This window comes from Pseudophryne corroboree, unplaced genomic scaffold (genome assembly GCF_028390025.1).
Source record: "Pseudophryne corroboree isolate aPseCor3 unplaced genomic scaffold, aPseCor3.hap2 scaffold_485, whole genome shotgun sequence".
Classification (NCBI taxonomy): Eukaryota; Metazoa; Chordata; class Amphibia; order Anura; family Myobatrachidae; genus Pseudophryne; species Pseudophryne corroboree.
Window position 1 is genome coordinate 205,188 of NW_026970095.1, and position 15,526 is coordinate 220,713.

Below are 15,526 nucleotides of genomic sequence, written 5' to 3' on the forward strand. Positions count from 1 at the left end.
TTCTCAAACTGCTGTTCAATTTTCTTTTAAATAAACTTTATTTAAAATGGCACAGGCAACTACACTGTTGTCAAAAATGTCCTTGTTGTTATGGGATATCACACGTGCCCCCCCCCAAAACATGCGTGTCCTCACGCATTTTGGTTTTATCCCTATATAAACTTCTCACTATATCCAGTCACATTCATTAGTGAACACAGATTATGTCTGAAACATTAACATTTATCAACATTTTTAACATCAGTATCTGATAGGTATAATTCCTTTTGTGCTATAGTACATTAACACATGCTCCTGGAGCAATCGGTTGAAATCTGGACAGTATATGGTCTTGAAAAGTTTGTCTAGGAAACCTCAACCCCCCTGCCATGGATGAGTATTGAACTCTTTCTAAACTGTCTTTGGGACATGCTGTACAAAACTGCAGCTGACTATGGTGGTTTTCTGTTTTGCAAGCCCTAGTCTTCTTGCCTCCTTGTCGGTGACAAACCACCTTAGTCTGCTGTAAATACATTTTATGAGCCTCTTCCATTCCATCTTGGGATTCAGTATCACAGCTGGTTTGGGACAATGGATTCTGGAGAGAAAGAGGCAGCAAGGTTCTTCTTACAGAACAGGTTGGACAGTTTCGGCACCATCTCTTGATGTCTTCCCTCATTTCAACCCAAAAGAACTTTTTCCAGATGCTTGTTTCCATCCTTTTGCACCCAGGGTGACCTGACTTGTCGTGATATTCTTCAAGCACATAACAAGCACTTTGTCTTGGAATTACAAGTTGACTGATCCTATAATGAGTATTAGGATCCACACTACATCGAACCAACTGTCCTTTCTCTTCAAACAGCCTTTCTCGCTGTCTCAACAACTTCAGGAGTTCTGGCGAGGATTCTTGCCTTTGTCGCTTGGTCAGGTATTTCCCAATCTTCAGTAAGGCTTTGAGGTGTCTTATCATCTGACTTTTATCTTGCAGGTGGTCAAAACTGGTTCCTTGAATAGGTTGCTCACAGTTTCTAGAACTGGATGCTATATTATTCATGCCTAACATTGAAGCATTCTTTCGGATAATCTGGACACTGGAGATGGGCATTTCTATCATTATTTGGCTAGCCTTATTTTTTTCATGTTCCTCTCTTACAGATAATTCTGTTATCATTCTTCCCTTTTGTTTGGCTATCCCAGGTTGAAGGCCTTGTTTCTCCTGGAGCTTGTCAGTTTGAAACTCTCCTTGGAGTGCTGCTACGAGCTCCTCACAGCAGTTCCGCAACACATTCATGCCCACTATCACTGGAGGCAATCCATCATCTTGGGCAGTGGTGATGATGAAGCCTTGCTGTGGTAGCACTGTTCGTCCGATTTGAATTTCAGCTTCCGAGTATCCTTTGCAAGGGATGCAGTGCCCATTGCTTGCAATCGGGTTTATCAATGTGGAAGTTGACGGAAACATCTGTTCCTCAGTCCAATGCTGCTCAAACTGTGTTGCTTGTATTGTGGTCACTTGTGATCCAGTGTCTAAGAGAGCGGGCATTGAGACTCCATTGATGCAAACTTGAACCACCGGGCTTTGGCTAACATAACGGGTTAACCACATGAATTTGGAGTTTAAATGATCTGGCTGCTCAAATTCTCTCTTAATTTGTCCGCTTCCTTCACAGCTTTGAAAAATGGGTCGCCTTTGGGAGGCAAAGTGGTTGGAAAAAAGTGTCTCCCTGTTTCTATGTAGGTCCCATTGGGAACTGTTCAGTGGTCTCCTCTCCTGGCACCATTCCATTTCTTCATGGAGCAGTGCCTGCTGTCTCTTCAGAATCTGCAGGTCTCTGCGCATCTCTGTCACACCACGTGTCAGTTCAGCCAGCAGACTTCGTAACTCACTAGAAGAGTCAAATATGCATGTCTTTGAACATGGCACTGTCACTCCTTTTACTGTAGGTGGGTAAGTAGCTCCTTTAAAACTTGACTCCTGGGCATCAGAATTCTCTTGATACCGTGGCATCTCTGGAATAGACTCTTGTGGAACAGCCCCTGAAGTAAGACTGGAGCCTAGAACTTTAATCGCAGCCTCTTTAAAATCCAGGAATGTGCTTCCAGGCTTCTGCAATCTCATTAGTCGCAGCTGAGTTTTACAAATTCGCCCCTTGCACCTTCAGTGAACTGGTCCAATAACATTTTCTCTTTGTCATGCACTTGCTCAGGGTCTGCTTGCTGAACATCTCTGAGTGCTTCCTGCAAGCTGAGGGCATAGCCCCTTAGTGACTCTCCTGGTTGTTGCTTTCGAGCAAAGAAGTGCATTTTAAGTTCTGACACTGTCCTTGTGTCAAATGTGGTAGCAAGCCTGTTGAGGATCTGGTCCACAGTCTTCTTCTCTTCAGTAGGCCAGGAAGTAACCTCTCTAAGTGCAAGCCCTTTCAACTGTCCCATCAAGATCTCCACCTTTTGCTGCTCTTTCAGCGGGTACAGACGAAACAAAGACTGCAGTAGTATCCTCATCAGTTTATTTTTGTCAATTACCATTTTAATAATCGGGTAAAGAAAATTAAGTGGATTTTTGAAAGAAAACAATACTGTCAATATACTATTAAAACAAATTAAAATGGTAAAAGTTATTGTACTTTAAGTAAAAATAAAAGAGCAAAAATATCAATCCCAGTTTTGGATTACTTTAATTAACAAAAAAAAATGCATATAGCAGAGGATAGTTTCAATCTGCCTACCTCTGGGCTATGGACCCAGCATGCTTCCATTACAGTACTCTGCTGCACATGTAATTGCAAGAGATCCTGAAGCACTCACTCATCATGGGAAAGTACCAATGTGTTTCTTCATTGGTTGATGGAAGAAACATCTTACAAAAACTCTCCAGATTATTGACTATTTAAAGTTTTTCTTGGAAACGTTCTAGATGAATGCTTATCAGCCTTTGTCAGTATGTACTTTTGCAAAGTGTCGCTGTGGCGCAATCAGTTAGTGTGTACGGCTATTAACCAAAAGGTTGGTGGTTCAATCCCACCCAGGGACGTAATTGACCTTGTTATCAGATTTTGGTGATCTTTAAGTAGACAAGTCAAAATTTCAAAAACCCCTGTTATGGTGTAGGGTACCTGGCCTTCTCTGATGTAATCAGAGTTAGATTTGATTCAGTGATTTTATAAAAACAGCTAGGAAGCACAATTTAGCAGTGGTTTGCAGAGAAAAAGAAATATGCTGGCAAAAAAATCCAATTGAGTGATTAAACAGCTCTTCATTTTCTGGCTTTACTTTTATGCTAACAAATTTGTACTCTGAAAAGTGTCCACAAAGCCAAATATCTGATTAACATCTTTGTAGGGATGGTTTTTCACCTATTACTAAATTAAACTTGCTTCATTGGAAAGGCAGCAAGATGCATCCTCATTTCAATATCTACTGAAATAATACAGGTTGACACCAGGAAACATTAACGCCACTGCATCCTTGCTGCTTTCTCATGTGGAAGTCTGTTTAATGTGAAAACAAGGTGATATCTAATTAGCACACAGGTAAGGAATTAAGAAAATCTTTCTTTATTTAAGGGTGAAGATGTTTCTCACAAAATCGTTGCCCCAATGCATCATTGAAATTCAAGCTGGAAAGATGATTTTAATACATCACTTGTACATTTTGTATTGCTCTTCTGGTGACAATGTAGTTTGTTTTTGTCAATTACCATTTTAATAATCGGGTAAAGAAAATTAAGTGGATTTTTGAAAGAAAACAATACTGTCAATATACTATTAAAACAAATTAAAATGGTAAAAGTTATTGTACTTTAAGTAAAAATAAAAGCTAAAATATCAATCCCAGTTTTGGATTACTTTAATGAACAAAAAAAAATGCATATAGCAAAGGATAGTTTCAATCTGCCTACCTCTGGGTTATGGACCCAGCATGCTTCCATTACAGTACTCTGCTGCACATGTAAGTGCAAGAGATCCTGAAGCACTCACTCATCATGCGAAAGTACCAATGTGTTTCTTCATTGGTTGCTGGAAGAAACATCTTACAAAAACTCTCCAGATTATTGACTTTTTAAAGTTTTTCTAGGAAACGTTCTAGATGAATGCTTATTAGTCTTTGTCAGTATTTACTTTTTGCAAAGTGTCTCTGTGGCGCAATCGGTTAGTGTGTTCAGCTATTAATCAAAAGGTTGGTGGTTCAATCCCACCCAGGGACGTGATTGACCTTGTGATCAGATTTTGGTGATATTTAAGTAGACAAGTCAAAATTGCAAACCCCCTCTTATGGTGTAGGGTACCTGGCCTTCTCTGATGTAATCAGAGTTAGATTTAATTAAGTGATTTTATAAAAAAAACAGCTAGGAAGCACAATTTAGCAGTGGGTTGCAGAGAAAAAGAAAAATGCTGGCAGAAAAATCCAATTGAGTGATTAAACAGCTCTTCATTTTCTGGCTTTATTTTTATGATAACAAATTTGTTCTCTGAAAAGTGTCCACAAAGCCAAGTATCTGATTAACATCTTTGTAGGGATGGTTTTTCACCTATTACTAAATTAAACTTGCTTCATTGGAAAGGCAGCAAGATGTATCCTCATTTCAATATCTACGGAAATAATACAGGTTGACACCATGAAACATTAACGCCACTGCATCTTTGCTGTTTTCTCATGTGGAAGTCTGTTTAATGTGAAAACAAGGTGATCTCTAATTAGCACACAGGTAAGGAATTAAGAAAATCTTTATTTAAGGGTGAAGATGTTTCTCACAAAATCGTTGCCCCAATGCATCATTGAAATCCAAGCTGGAAAGATGATTTTAATATATTACTTGAACATTTTATATTGCTCTTCTGGTGATAATGTAGTTTGTTTTTGTCAATTACCATTTTAATAATCGGGTAAAGAAAATTAAGTGGATTTTTGAAAGAAAACAATACTGTCAATATACTATTAAAACAAATTAAAATGGTAAAAGTTATTGTACTTTAAGTAAAAATAAAAGAGCAAAAATATCAATCCCAGTTTTGGATTACTTTAATTAACAAAAAAAAAATGCATATAGCAGAGGATAGTTTCAATCTGCCTACCTCTGGGTTATGGACCCAGCATGCTTCCATTACAGTACTCTGCTGCACATGTAAGTGCAAGAGATCCTGAAGCACTCACTCATCATGGGAAAGTACCAATGTGTTTCTTCATTGGTTGATGGAAGAAACATCTTACAAAAACTCTCCACATTATTGACTTTTTAAAATGTTTCTAGGAATCGTTCTAGATGAATGCTTATTAGCCTTTGTCAGTATGGACTTTTGCAAAGTGTTGCTGTGGTGCAATCAGTTACTGCGTAAGGCTATTAACCAAAAGGTTGGTGGTTCAATCCCACCCAGGGACGTAATTGACCTTGTTATCAGATTTTGGTGATCTTTATGTAGACAAGTCAAAATTTCGAAAACCCCTGTTATGGTGTAGGGTACCTGGCCTTCTCTGATGTAATCAGAGTTAGATTTGATTCAGTGATTTTATAAAAACAGCTAGGAAGCACAATTTAGCAGTGGGTTGCAGAGAAAAAGAAATATGCTGGCAAAAAAATCCAATTGAGTGATTAAATAGCTCTTCATTTTCTGGCTTTATTTTTATGCTAACAAATTTGTTCTCTGAAAAGTGTCCACAAAGCCAAGTATCTGATTAACATCTTTGTAGGGATGGTTTTTCACCTATTACTAAATTAAACTTGCTTCATTGGAAAGGCAGCAAGGTGCATCCTCATTTCAATATCTACTGAAATAATACAGGTTGACACCAGGAAACATTAACGCCACTGCATCCTTGCTGCTTTCTCATGTGGAAGTCTGTTTAATGTGAAAACAAGGTGATATCTAATTAGCACACAGGTAAGGAATTAAGAAAATCTTTATTTAAGGGTGAAGATGTTTCTCACAAAATCGTTGCCCCAATGCATCATTGAAATTCAAGCTGGAAAGATGATTTTAATATATCATTTGTACATTTTGTATTGCTCTTCTGGTGACAATGTAGTTTGTTTTTGTCAATTACCATTTTAATAATCGGGTAAAGAAAATTAATTGGATTTTTGAAAGAAAACAATACTGTCAATATACTATTAAAACAAATTAAAATGGTAAAAGTTATTGTACTTTAAGTAAAAATAAAAGAGCAAAAATATCAATCCCAGTTTTGGATTACTTTAATTAACAAAAAAAAATGCATATAGCAGAGGATAGTTTCAATCTGCCTACCTCTGGGTTATAGACCCAGCATGCTTCCATTACAGTACTCTGCTGCACATGTAAGTGCAAGAGATCCTGAAGCACTCACTCATCATGGGAAAGTACCAATGTGTTTCTTCATTGGTTGATGGAAGAAACATCTTACAAAAACTCTCCACATTATTGACTTTTTAAAATGTTTCTAGGAATCGTTCTAGATGAATGCTTATTAGCCTTTGTCAGTATGGACTTTTGCAAAGTGTTGCTGTGGCGCAATCAGTTACTGTGTAAGGCTAATAACCAAAAGGTTGGTGGTTCAATCCCACCCAGGGACGTAATTGACCTTGTTATCAGATTTTGGTGATCTTTATGTAGACAAGTCAAAATTTCAAACCCCCTCTTATGGTGTAGGGTACCTGGCCTTCTCTGATGTAATCAGAGTTAGATTTGATTCAGTGATTTTATAAAAACAGCTAGGAAGCACAATTTAGCAGTGGGTTGCAGAGAAAAAGAAATATGCTGGCAAAAAAATCCAATTGAGTGATTAAACAGCTCTTCATTTTCTGGCTTTATTTTTATGCTAACCAATTTGTTCTCTGAAAAGTGTCCACAAAGCCAAGTTTCTGATTAACACCTTTGTAGGGATGGTTTTTCACCTATTACTAAATTAAACTTGCTTCATTGGAAAGGCTGCAAGATGCATCCTCATTTGAATATCTACTGAAATAATACAGGTTGACACCAGGAAACATTAACGCCACTGCATCCTTGCTGCTTTCTCATGTGGAAGTCTGTTTAATGTGAAAACAAGGTGATATCTAATTAGCACACAGGTAAGGAATTAAGAAAATCTTTATTTAAGGGTGAAGATGTTTCTCACAAAATCGTTGCCCCAATGCATCATTGAAATTCAAGCTGGAAAGATTATTTTAATATATCACTTGTACATTTTGTATTGCTCTTCTGGTGACAATGTAGTTTGTTTTTGTCAATTACCATTTTAATAATCGGGTAAAGAAAATTAAGTGGATTTTTGAAAGAAAACAATACTGTCAATATACTATTAAAACAAATTAAAATGGTAAAAGTTATTGTACTTTAAGTAAAAATAAAAGCTAAAATATCAATCCCAGTTTTGGATTACTTTAATGAACAAAAAAAAATGCATATAGCAAAGGATAGTTTCAATCTGCCTACCTCTGGGTTATGGACCCAGCATGCTTCCATTACAGTACTCTGCTGCACATGTAAGTGCAAGAGATCCTGAAGCACTCACTCATCAAGCGAAAGTACCAATGTGTTTCTTCATTGGTTGCTGGAAGAAACATCTTACAAAAACTCTCCAGATTATTGACTTTTTAAAGTTTTTCTAGGAAACGTTCTAGATGAATGCTTATTAGTCTTTGTCAGTATTTACTTTTTGCAAAGTGTCTCTGTGGCGCAATCGGTTAGTGTGTTCAGCTATTAATCAAAAGGTTGGTGGTTCAATCCCACCCAGGGACGTGATTGACCTTGTGATCAGATTTTGGTGATATTTAAGTAGACAAGTCAAAATTGCAAACCCCCTCTTATGGTGTAGGGTACCTGGCCTTCTCTGATGTAATCAGAGTTAGATTTAATTAAGTGATTTTATAAAAAAAACAGCTAGGAAGCACAATTTAGCAGTGGGTTGCAGAGAAAAAGAAAAATGCTGGCAGAAAAATCCAATTGAGTGATTAAACAGCTCTTCATTTTCTGGCTTTATTTTTATGATAACAAATTTGTTCTCTGAAAAGTGTCCACAAAGCCAAGTTTCTGATTAACACCTTTGTAGGGATGGTTTTTCACCTATTACTAAATTAAACTTGCTTCATTGGAAAGGCTGCAAGATGCATCCTCATTTGAATATCTACTGAAATAATACAGGTTGACACCAGGAAACATTAACGCCACTGCATCCTTGCTGCTTTCTCATGTGGAAGTCTGTTTAATGTGAAAACAAGGTGATATCTAATTAGCACACAGGTAAGGAATTAAGAAAATCTTTATTTAAGGGTGAAGATGTTTCTCACAAAATCGTTGCCCCAATGCATCATTGAAATTCAAGCTGGAAAGATGATTTTAATACATCACTTGTACATTTTGTATTGCTCTTCTGGTGACAATGTAGTTTGTTTTTGTCAATTACCATTTTAATAATCGGGTAAAGAAAATTAAGTGGATTTTTGAAAGAAAACAATACTGTCAATATACTATTAAAACAAATTAAAATGGTAAAAGTTATTGTACTTTAAGTAAAAATAAAAGCTAAAATATCAATCCCAGTTTTGGATTACTTTAATGAACAAAAAAAAATGCATATAGCAAAGGATAGTTTCAATCTGCCTACCTCTGGGTTATGGACCCAGCATGCTTCCATTACAGTACTCTGCTGCACATGTAAGTGCAAGAGATCCTGAAGCACTCACTCATCATGCGAAAGTACCAATGTGTTTCTTCATTGGTTGCTGGAAGAAACATCTTACAAAAACTCTCCAGATTATTGACTTTTTAAAGTTTTTCTAGGAAACGTTCTAGATGAATGCTTATTAGTCTTTGTCAGTATTTACTTTTTGCAAAGTGTCTCTGTGGCGCAATCGGTTAGTGTGTTCAGCTATTAATCAAAAGGTTGGTGGTTCAATCCCACCCAGGGACGTGATTGACCTTGTGATCAGATTTTGGTGATATTTAAGTAGACAAGTCAAAATTGCAAACCCCCTCTTATGGTGTAGGGTACCTGGCCTTCTCTGATGTAATCAGAGTTAGATTTAATTAAGTGATTTTATAAAAAAAACAGCTAGGAAGCACAATTTAGCAGTGGGTTGCAGAGAAAAAGAAAAATGCTGGCAGAAAAATCCAATTGAGTGATTAAACAGCTCTTCATTTTCTGGCTTTATTTTTATGATAACAAATTTGTTCTCTGAAAAGTGTCCACAAAGCCAAGTATCTGATTAACATCTTTGTAGGGATGGTTTTTCACCTATTACTAAATTAAACTTGCTTCATTGGAAAGGCAGCAAGATGTATCCTCATTTCAATATCTACGGAAATAATACAGGTTGACACCATGAAACATTAACGCCACTGCATCTTTGCTGTTTTCTCATGTGGAAGTCTGTTTAATGTGAAAACAAGGTGATCTCTAATTAGCACACAGGTAAGGAATTAAGAAAATCTTTATTTAAGGGTGAAGATGTTTCTCACAAAATCGTTGCCCCAATGCATCATTGAAATCCAAGCTGGAAAGATGATTTTAATATATTACTTGAACATTTTATATTGCTCTTCTGGTGATAATGTAGTTTGTTTTTGTCAATTACCATTTTAATAATCGGGTAAAGAAAATTAAGTGGATTTTTGAAAGAAAACAATACTGTCAATATACTATTAAAACAAATTAAAATGGTAAAAGTTATTGTACTTTAAGTAAAAATAAAAGAGCAAAAATATCAATCCCAGTTTTGGATTACTTTAATTAACAAAAAAAAAATGCATATAGCAGAGGATAGTTTCAATCTGCCTACCTCTGGGTTATGGACCCAGCATGCTTCCATTACAGTACTCTGCTGCACATGTAAGTGCAAGAGATCCTGAAGCACTCACTCATCATGGGAAAGTACCAATGTGTTTCTTCATTGGTTGATGGAAGAAACATCTTACAAAAACTCTCCACATTATTGACTTTTTAAAATGTTTCTAGGAATCGTTCTAGATGAATGCTTATTAGCCTTTGTCAGTATGGACTTTTGCAAAGTGTTGCTGTGGTGCAATCAGTTACTGCGTAAGGCTATTAACCAAAAGGTTGGTGGTTCAATCCCACCCAGGGACGTAATTGACCTTGTTATCAGATTTTGGTGATCTTTATGTAGACAAGTCAAAATTTCGAAAACCCCTGTTATGGTGTAGGGTACCTGGCCTTCTCTGATGTAATCAGAGTTAGATTTGATTCAGTGATTTTATAAAAACAGCTAGGAAGCACAATTTAGCAGTGGGTTGCAGAGAAAAAGAAATATGCTGGCAAAAAAATCCAATTGAGTGATTAAATAGCTCTTCATTTTCTGGCTTTATTTTTATGCTAACAAATTTGTTCTCTGAAAAGTGTCCACAAAGCCAAGTATCTGATTAACATCTTTGTAGGGATGGTTTTTCACCTATTACTAAATTAAACTTGCTTCATTGGAAAGGCAGCAAGGTGCATCCTCATTTCAATATCTACTGAAATAATACAGGTTGACACCAGGAAACATTAACGCCACTGCATCCTTGCTGCTTTCTCATGTGGAAGTCTGTTTAATGTGAAAACAAGGTGATATCTAATTAGCACACAGGTAAGGAATTAAGAAAATCTTTATTTAAGGGTGAAGATGTTTCTCACAAAATCGTTGCCCCAATGCATCATTGAAATTCAAGCTGGAAAGATGATTTTAATATATCATTTGTACATTTTGTATTGCTCTTCTGGTGACAATGTAGTTTGTTTTTGTCAATTACCATTTTAATAATCGGGTAAAGAAAATTAATTGGATTTTTGAAAGAAAACAATACTGTCAATATACTATTAAAACAAATTAAAATGGTAAAAGTTATTGTACTTTAAGTAAAAATAAAAGAGCAAAAATATCAATCCCAGTTTTGGATTACTTTAATTAACAAAAAAAAATGCATATAGCAGAGGATAGTTTCAATCTGCCTACCTCTGGGTTATGGACCCAGCATGCTTCCATTACAGTACTCTGCTGCACATGTAAGTGCAAGAGATCCTGAAGCACTCACTCATCATGGGAAAGTACCAATGTGTTTCTTCATTGGTTGATGGAAGAAACATCTTACAAAAACTCTCCACATTATTGACTTTTTAAAATGTTTCTAGGAATCGTTCTAGATGAATGCTTATTAGCCTTTGTCAGTATGGACTTTTGCAAAGTGTTGCTGTGGCGCAATCAGTTACTGTGTAAGGCTAATAACCAAAAGGTTGGTGGTTCAATCCCACCAAGGGACGTAATTGACCTTGTTATCAGATTTTGGTGATCTTTATGTAGACAAGTCAAAATTTCAAACCCCCTCTTATGGTGTAGGGTACCTGGCCTTCTCTGATGTAATCAGAGTTAGATTTGATTCAGTGATTTTATAAAAACAGCTAGGAAGCACAATTTAGCAGTGGGTTGCAGAGAAAAAGAAATATGCTGGCAAAAAAATCCAATTGAGTGATTAAACAGCTCTTCATTTTCTGGCTTTATTTTTATGCTAACCAATTTGTTCTCTGAAAAGTGTCCACAAAGCCAAGTTTCTGATTAACACCTTTGTAGGGATGGTTTTTCACCTATTACTAAATTAAACTTGCTTCATTGGAAAGGCTGCAAGATGCATCCTCATTTGAATATCTACTGAAATAATACAGGTTGACACCAGGAAACATTAACGCCACTGCATCCTTGCTGCTTTCTCATGTGGAAGTCTGTTTAATGTGAAAGCAAGGTGATATCTAATTAGCACACAGGTAAGGAATTAAGAAAATCTTTATTTAAGGGTGAAGATGTTTCTCACAAAATCGTTGCCCCAATGCATCATTGAAATTCAAGCTGGAAAGATTATTTTAATATATCACTTGTACATTTTGTATTGCTCTTCTGGTGACAATGTAGTTTGTTTTTGTCAATTACCATTTTAATAATCGGGTAAAGAAAATTAAGTGGATTTTTGAAAGAAAACAATACTGTCAATATACTATTAAAACAAATGAAAATGGTAAAAGTTATTGTACTTTAAGTAAAAATAAAAGAGCAAAAATATCAATCCCAGTTTTGGATTACTTTAATTAACAAAAAAAAACGCATATAGCAGAGGATAGTTTCAATCTGCCTACCTCTGGGCTATGGACCCAGCATGCTTCCATTACAGTACTCTGCTGCACATGTAATTGCAAGAGATCCTGAAGTACTCACTCATCATGGGAAAGTACCAATGTGTTTCTTCATTGGTTGATGGAAGAAACATCTTACAAAAACTCTCCAGATTATTGACTACTTAAAGTTTTTCTAGGAAACGTTCTAGATGAATGCTTATTAGCCTTTGTCAGTATATACTTTTGCAAAGTGTCGCTGTGGCGCAATCAGTTAGTGTGTACGGCTATTAACCAAAAGGTTGGTGGTTCAATCCCACCCAGGGATGTAATTGACCTTGTTATCAGATTTTGGTGATCTTTAAGTAGACAAGTCAAAATTTCAAAAACCCCTGTTATGGTGTTGGGTACCTGGCCTTCTCTGATGTAATCAGAGTTAGATTTGATTCAGTGATTTTATAAAAACAGCTAGGAAGCACAATTTAGCAGTGGTTTGCAGAGAAAAAGAAATATGCTGGCAAAAAAATCCAATTGAGTGATTAAACAGCTCTTCATTTTCTGGCTTTATTTTTATGCTAACAAATTTGTTCTCTGAAAAGTGTCCACAAAGCCAAGTATCTGATTAACATCTTTGTAGGGATGGTTTTTCACCTATTACTAAATTAAACTTGCTTCATTGGAAAGGCAGCAAGATGCATCCTCATTTCAATATCTACTGAAATAATACAGGTTGACACCAGGAAACATTAACGCCACTGCATCCTTGCTGCTTTCTCATGTGGAAGTCTGTTTAATGTGAAAACAAGGTGATATCTAATTAGCACACAGGTAAGGAATTAAGAAAATCTTTATTTAAGGGTGAAGATGTTTCTCACAAAATCGTTGAAATTCAAGCTGGAAAATTCAAGCTGGAAAGATGATTTTAATATATCACTTGTACATTTTGTATTGCTCTTCTGGTGACAATGTAGTTTGTTTTTTTCAATTACCATTTTAATAATAGGGTAAAGAAAATTAAGTGGATTTTTGAAAGAAAACAATACTGTCAATATACTATTAAAACAAATTAAAATGGTAAAAGTTATTGTACTTTAAGTAAAAATAAAAGAGCAAAAATATCAATCCCAGTTTTGGATTACTTTAATTAACAAAAAAAAATGCATATAGCAGAGGATAGTTTCAATCTGCCTACCTCTGGGTTAAGGGGCCCAGCATGCTTCCATTGCAGTACTCTGCTGCACATGTAAGTGCAAGAGAACCTGAAGCACTCACTCATCATGGGAAAGTACCAATGCGTTTCTTCATTGGTTGATGGAAGAAACATCTTACAAAAACTCTCCAGATTATTGACTTTTTAAAGTTTTCTAGGAAACGTTCTAGATGAATGCTTATTAGCCTTTGTCAGTATGTACTTTTGCAAAGTGTCTCTGTGGTGCAATCGGTTAGTGTGTTTGGTTATTAACCAAAGGGTTGGTGGTTCAATACCACCCAGGGATGTTATTGACCTTGTCATCAGATTTTGGTGATCTTTAAGTAGACAAGTCAAAATTTCAAACCCCCTCTTATGGTGTAGGGTACCTGGCCTACTCTGATGTAATCAGAGTTAGATTTGATTAAGTGATTTTATCAAAAAACAGCTAGGAAGCACAATTTAGCAGTAGTTTGCAGAGAAAATGAAATATGCTGGCAGAAAAATCCAATTGAGTGATTAAACAGCTCTTCATTTTCTGGCTTTATTTTTATGCTAACTAATTTGTTCTCTGAAAAGTGTCCACAAAGCCAAGTATCGGATTAACATCTTTGTAGGGATGGTTTTTCACCTATTACTAAATTAAACTTGCTTCATTGGAAAGGCAGCAAGATGCATCCTCATTTCAATATCTACTGAAATAATACAGGTTGACACCAGGAAACATTAACGCCACTGTATCCTTGCTGCTTTCTCATGTGGAAGTCTGTTTAATGTGAAAACAAGGTGATATCTAATTAGCACACAGGTAAGGAATTAAGAAAATCTTTATTTAAGGGTAAGATGTTTCTCACAAAATCGTTGCCCCAATGCATCATTGAAATTCAAGCTGGAAAGATAATTTTAATATATCATTTGTACATTTTGTATTGCTCTTCTGGTGACAATGTAGTTTGTTTTTGTCAATTACCATTTTAATAATCGGGTAAAGAAAATTAATTGGATTTTTGAAAGAAAACAATACTGTCAATATACTATTAAAACAAATTAAAATGGTAAAAGTTATTGTACTTTAAGTAAAAATAAAAGAGCAAAAATATCAATCCCAGTTTTGGATTACTTTAATTAACAAAAAAAAATGCATATAGCAGAGGATAGTTTCAATCTGCCTACCTCTGGGTTATGGACCCAGCATGCTTCCATTACAGTACTCTGCTGCACATGTAAGTGCAAGAGATCCTGAAGCACTCACTCATCATGGGAAAGTACCAATGTGTTTCTTCATTGGTTGATGGAAGAAACATCTTACAAAAACTCTCCACATTATTGACTTTTTAAAATGTTTCTAGGAATCGTTCTAGATGAATGCTTATTAGCCTTTGTCAGTATGGACTTTTGCAAAGTGTTGCTGTGGCGCAATCAGTTACTGTGTAAGGCTATTAACCAAAAGGTTGGTGGTTCAATCCCACCCAGGGACGTAATTGACCTTGTTAGCAGATTTTGGTGATCTTTATGTAGACAAGTCAAAATTTCAAACCCCCTCTTATGGTGTAGGGTACCTGGCCTTCTCTGATGTAATCAGAGTTAGATTTGATTCAGTGATTTTATAAAAACAGCTAGGAAGCACAATTTAGCAGTGGGTTGCAGAGAAAAAGAAATATGCTGGCAAAAAAATCCAATTGAGTGATTAAACAGCTCTTCATTTTCTGGCTTTATTTTTATGCTAACAAATTTGTTCTCTGAAAAGTGTCCACAAAGCCAAGTTTCTGATTAACACCTTTGTAGGGATGGTTTTTCACCTATTACTAAATTAAACTTGCTTCATTGGAAAGGCAGCAAGATGCATCCTCATTTGAATATCTACTGAAATAATACAGGTTGACACCAGGAAACATTAACGCCACTGCATCCTTGCTGCTTTCTCATGTGGAAGTCTGTTTAATGTGAAAACAAGGTGATATCTAATTAGCACACAGGTAAGGAATTAAGAAAATCTTTATTTAAGGGTGAAGATGTTTCTCACAAAATCGTTGCCCCAATGCATCATTGAAATTCAAGCTGGAAAGATGATTTTAATATATCACTTGTACATTTTGTATTGCTCTTCTGGTGACAATGTAGTTTGTTTTTGTCAATTACCATTTTAATAATCGGGTAAAGAAAATTAAGTGGATTTTTGAAAGAAAACAATACTGTCAATATACTATTAAAACAAATGAAAATGGTAAAAGTTATTGTACTTTAAGTAAAAATAAAAGAGCAAAAATATCAATCCCAGTTTTGGAT